Below are 5429 nucleotides of genomic sequence, written 5' to 3' on the forward strand. Positions count from 1 at the left end.
AACAGGAAGGGGAGGCTGAGGGAGGTCGAACTCAGTGGGCCTGGAGGTCTGGAGTGTATCTGCTTCAATGCACGGAGTATAACAAGTAAGACAGATAGCATACAAGCAAGCCTCCCAGTCAGGATATTGGTGCCCCTCTAGTTCAGGTGTAACCTGCCCTTATTGTAAGACCTCACCTTCCGTGGAAGACATCCCAGTGATCAAAAAAATTGAAGCCCTCCCTTCTGCACTAGTTCTTTAGCCACGTGTTCATCTGCACTATATCCCTGTTGCTAGCCTTGCGAGTACATGGCGCCTGGAGTATTCCTGAGATTACTACCCTAGAGGATTTGCTTTTTAATATTGTACCGAGCTGCGTAAATTGCAGTCACAGGACCTCGCTACTCCTTCTCCTATGTCATTGGTGCCAATGTGGGCAATGACCTCTGTCTGATTTCCTCCCGTTTGAAGATGCATTGTAGCCGCTCAGAGACATCCAGGGCTTTGGCATCAGGGAGGCAAACTACCAACCTGGAGTCCTTTCGCGGCCACAGAAGCGCCTTTCAGACGGGCAGCAAAGTGGCTGCAGTCTTGAAGGGCCGAAGGGCCTGCTCTTGTGCTGTAATTTGCTTTGCTCTTCTTTTCCTTCATTGTGACGTGATGCATTTTAACAAAAGTGCTAGGGAGGGACGACACGGAAATAATGTCTCCGGTCTGAAGAGTGCTGGGCTACAGTGTCCGGACCTACATGTGGATAGGGATCTGAAGATGGCCTTACACAACGAGACAGGATCTAAGATACAGATGTGCTTCACAAAAAAGGACGTTCGTCCAAATTCAGGGGTTTTGATGAACATTTTTACAGGCACTGTGTCTGCATATGTAGTCTAAGCACAGCTTCATTTCGGAGGGAGAGGCTGTCAGCAAGAGGAACACATCATGTGGAACACTAGCGAGGTACACTGCTGTCCCCTTTAGATTTTTAAACTAAACAGCTGTGTGGATCTGGCTTTGCTCAAGGCGACATTCATGGAAATAAGGCAGCAATAAGGAAAACACAGTTTCCAATGATATCACCAGGAAGCAGACACGCCCGCTCGTGGGATTATAAAAGCAGCAACACTCCGCGATTAGATAGAGAAGAGATCTACACCAGCATTCTGACCGTAACTCTGACAGACCCCAGTGAAGATGCAGAAAGCGCTGTTCCTGGTGCTTGTACTTCTAGTGCTGACTCAGAGCAATCCTACTGGAGCGAGACCAGATATTATGGAAGGAAGTAAGAATCTCTTAACGTTCTCCAACACTAAAGCCGCTGGGGTTCATGCAGATTAATTTTAAATCGATTGTATTTGCTTTGAATGCAATGGTTTGATAGGTTAAGAGATGTGGATTGTGAGATTCTAAAACAAACTGAAGAATTCAGGATAAACAATCTCCATTGGTAAATCTCTGATATTTTAGTCACTATCGGAGTGCTTCGCGGGGCTTGTTGGTTTTGTGAGCTGGTCCACACGGATCAATAATGAAACCACAAGTTACTGAGCGGGGCACGTTGCTGGGTCTAAGTGGGATCATTGATCCGGAAACTCTGTCATTGTCCTTATTCATAGAATCATAGAAGTTTACAGCATGGAAACAGGCCCTTCGGCCCAACCAGTCCATGCCGCCCAGTTTTTACCATTAAGCTAGTCCCAGTTGCCCGCACTTGGCCCATAACCCTCTATACCCATCTTACCCATGTAACCATCTAAATGCTTTTTGAAAGACACAATTGTACCCGCCTCTACTACTACCTCTGGCAGCCCATTCCAGACACTCACTACCCTCTGAGTGAAGAAATTGCCCCTCTGGGGCTCTGGTCACTGACACTGCTACAGATTGTGAGAGTGTGGACTGTGTGTGAAGACAGGATCAGCATCTCCATCAGCCATTTCTCCCCATTTAATTTTCACTGTACTTCGGTACAGGAGGTAGAGGGAGGTAGTGAGTTTGTACAGACTAGGAGGAGGGAGGGAGTGTGTTGATGTAGACCAGGAGGTAGAGGGACGGAGTGACTTTGTGCAGACCAGGAGGTTGAGGGTGTGAATTTGTAAAGACCAGGAGGTGGAGGGAGTGAGTTTGTACAGACCAGGAGCTGGAGGGTGTGAGTTTGTACAGACCAGGAGGTGGAGGGAGTCAGTTTGTGCAGACCAGGAGTTGGAGGGAGGGAGTTTCTACAGACCAGGAGGTGGAGGGAGGGAGTTTGTACTGACCAGGAGGTGGAGGTAGGGAGTTTGTACAGACCAGGATGTGGAGGGACGGAGTGAATTTGTACAGAACAGGATGTGGAGGGATGGAGTGAATTTGTACAGACCAGGAGGTGGAGGGAGTGAGTTTGTACAGACCAGGAGGTAGAAGGAGTGAGTTTGTATAGACCAGGAGGTGGGGGCAGGGAGTGAGTTTGTACAGACCAGAAGGTGGAGGGAGGGAGTGAGTTTGTACAGACCAGGAGGTGGGGGGAGTGAGTTTGTACAGACCAGTAGGTGGAGGGAGTGAGTTTGTACAGACCAGGAGGTGGAGGGAGGGAGTTTGTACAGACCAGGAGGTGGAGGGAGTGAGTTTGTACAGACCAGGAGGAGGAGGGAGGGAGTGGGTTTGTACAGACCAGGAGGTGGAGGGAGAGAGTGAGTTTGTACAGACCAGGAGGTGGAGGGATTGAATTTGTACAGACCAGGAGTTGGAGGGAGTGAGTTTGTCAATACCAGGAGGTGGAGGGAGTGAGGGAGTTTGTACAGACCAGGAGGTGGAGGGAGTGAGTTTGTACAGACCAGGAGGTGGAGGGAGTTTGTACAGACCAGAAGTTGGAGGGGGTGTATTTGTACAGTCCAGGAGGTGGAGGGAGGGAGTTTCTACAGACCAGGAGGTGGAGGGAGGGAGGGAGTTTGTACAGACCAGGAGGTGGAGGGAGTTTGTACAGACCAGGAGGTGGAGGGAGGGAGGGAGTTTGTACAGACCAGGAGGTGGAGGGAGACGGTGAGTTTGTACAGACTAGGAGGTAGAGGGAGTCTGTACAGACCAGGAGGTGGAGGGAGGGAGGGAGTTTGTACAGACCAGGAGTGGAGGGAGGCTGTACAGACCAGGAGGTGGAGGGAGGGAGGGAGTTTGTATAGACCAGGAGGTGGAGGGAGTGAGTTTGTACGGACCAGGAGTTGGAGGGAGACGGTGAGTTTGTACAGACCAGGAGGTAGAGGGAGTCTGTACAGACCAGGAGGTGGAGGGCGTGAGTTTGTACAGACCAGGAGGTGGAGTGAGTGAGTTTGTACAGACCAGGAGGTGGAGGGCGTGAGTTTGTACACACCAGGAGGTGGAGTGAGTGAGCTTGTACAGACCAGGAGGTGGAGGGCGTGAGTTTGTACAGACCAGGAGGTGGAGTGAGTGAGCTTGTACAGACCAGGAGGTGGAGGGCGTGAGTTTGTACAGACCAGAAGGTGGAGGGAGTGAGTTTGTACAGACCAGGAGGTGGAGGGAGTGAGTTTGTACAGACCAGGAGGTGGAGGGAGGGAGGGAGTTTGTACAGACCAGGAGGTGGAGGGAGTGAGTTTGTACAGACCAGGAGGTGGAGGGAGGGAGGGAGTTTGTACAGACCAGAAGGTGGAGGGAGTGAGTTTGTACAGACCAGGAGGTGGAGGGTGTGAGTTTGTACAGACCAGGAGGTGGAGGGAGTGAGTTTGTACAGACCAGGAGGTGGAGGGAGGGAGTTTGTACAGACCAGGAGATGGGGAGACGGAGTGGGCTTTTTCAAGTTCTCGAGTGGGAGGCTGCAAACTGTGGAATATTATTATATACAACAAACCTAATGTTGCTGCTTTGTGCCGAGTGTGTCCCTGTCCGGCTGAGAGATTCTGCTTTCTGTTTTCTCATTGTTCTCCATCAGGCTGATCAACCCGTAATTAATTCCTTCATCATGTTTTCTTTTACTTTTAGGGGGTTATCGTTCAAAACATCCGCCGAGTGACGTGACCAGACTCAGTGATGTGCCAATCACTGAGAAGATGATACCTGACGTTCCCCTTTCCCGGAAAAAAAAAATTCTATCGAACGATGAATGGTCAAAACGGTATTGAAGGTAAAGATGAATGATCCAGTGAGGGGCGACCATCAACCCGGGATCTCCATGTTCTCTCTGAATGGAAGCTTCTTTCCTGGACAACAGGCTAATTTATTACTTCACTCCTCTAACACCTGACCTTGTATTCCTGCTGTCTGGATAATGGCCTGTAATCAGAAATAAAACTTACTGCATTGGTCACTGCTTCATGTCTTGTTAACCCTCAGGATCAGGCTGTCTGTAGCGAAGGTGTCCGGTTTGAATTGAGGCTGGGAACAGATGTGTACATTCCAGATAAAGGGGAGGGGAGGTCGATGCAAATGGTCTGAGATAAGATAGGGGGCCACAATATCAGCTCTCTGACCACTTACATGTGAGGATGTCTCAAGTACTGGGCTATGGAGAACGAGCTGGGGGTCTGGAAGTGATAGAAGGTAACCATGGAAATGGTTCTGGAGCTCGGCAATTGATTCAGAAAATAGGGGAGGGATTTAGTGGGTGAGTAAGAGGATGGTGAAGTGATTCAGAGGATGGTGCAGGAGATCAGAGTGCGGAGGAAATGTTCAGTGGGTGCTGAGGTTTGCTTTCATTTTTCAGGGCACCCCGGATGTTTTCAGAACACCACAAAAGTTTTCCCGGAACCGTTAACGGTTTCTCGGCGCCGCGAACTGCATTGAGGCGCCATGGAGGGGTTCAAGGCACGGTGAAGTGTTTCTGAACGCCATGGAGTGTTTCAGAACACAGTTACGGGTTTCTAGGTGCCATGGAACTGTTCGGAACACCGTGAAGCGTCTCCAGGCGCCATGGAGGTGTTCAGGCACCTTGCAGGGTGTCTCGGCGCCATGGAGGGGGTCTGGGCACCGTGAAGCGTCTCCAGGCGCCATGGAGGGGTTCAGGGCACCTTGCAAGGTTTCTAGGCGCCATGGAGGGGGTCTGGGCACCGTGAAGGGTCTCTGGGCGCCATGGAGGGGGTCTGGGCACCATGAAGGGTCTCTAGGCACCATGGAGGGGGTCTGTGCACCATGAAGGGTCTCTAGGTGCCATGGAGGTGTTCAGGGCATCGGCACGGGTCTCTGGGCGCTTTGGAGGGGTGTAGAGCACAGTTAAGGGTTTCCAGGCGCCAAAGATGGGTGCAGGGCACCATTATGGGCCTCTTTGCGCCATGGAGGAGGGCTGAGCGCTGGGAAGGGTTCCAGGCGCTATGGGGGGTGGCAGGGCACCGTGAAGTGTCTCTAGGCGCCATGGGGGGGTTCAGGAAACCGTGAAGGTTCTCTCGGCGCCCTGGAGGGGCTCAGGGCACTGTGAAGAACCTCTCGGCGCCATGGAGGGCTTCAGGACACCGTGAAGGGTCTCTAGTCGC

At 51.5% G+C, this 5429-nt stretch overlaps 1 long non-coding RNA gene across 1 annotated transcript; it reads left to right on the forward strand.

Annotated features, from left to right (window-relative positions):
- Positions 1-873: 873 nt before the first annotated feature.
- LOC140399707 (uncharacterized) lies at positions 874-4268 on the forward strand. The gene is made up of 2 exons (XR_011937801.1): positions 874-1258; positions 3946-4268. It is a non-coding gene; the product is annotated as an uncharacterized lncRNA (long non-coding RNA).
- Positions 4269-5429: the final 1161 nt, after the last annotated feature.

This window comes from Scyliorhinus torazame, chromosome 23 (assembly GCF_047496885.1).
Source record: "Scyliorhinus torazame isolate Kashiwa2021f chromosome 23, sScyTor2.1, whole genome shotgun sequence".
In the NCBI taxonomy this organism is placed as follows: domain Eukaryota; kingdom Metazoa; phylum Chordata; class Chondrichthyes; order Carcharhiniformes; family Scyliorhinidae; genus Scyliorhinus; species Scyliorhinus torazame.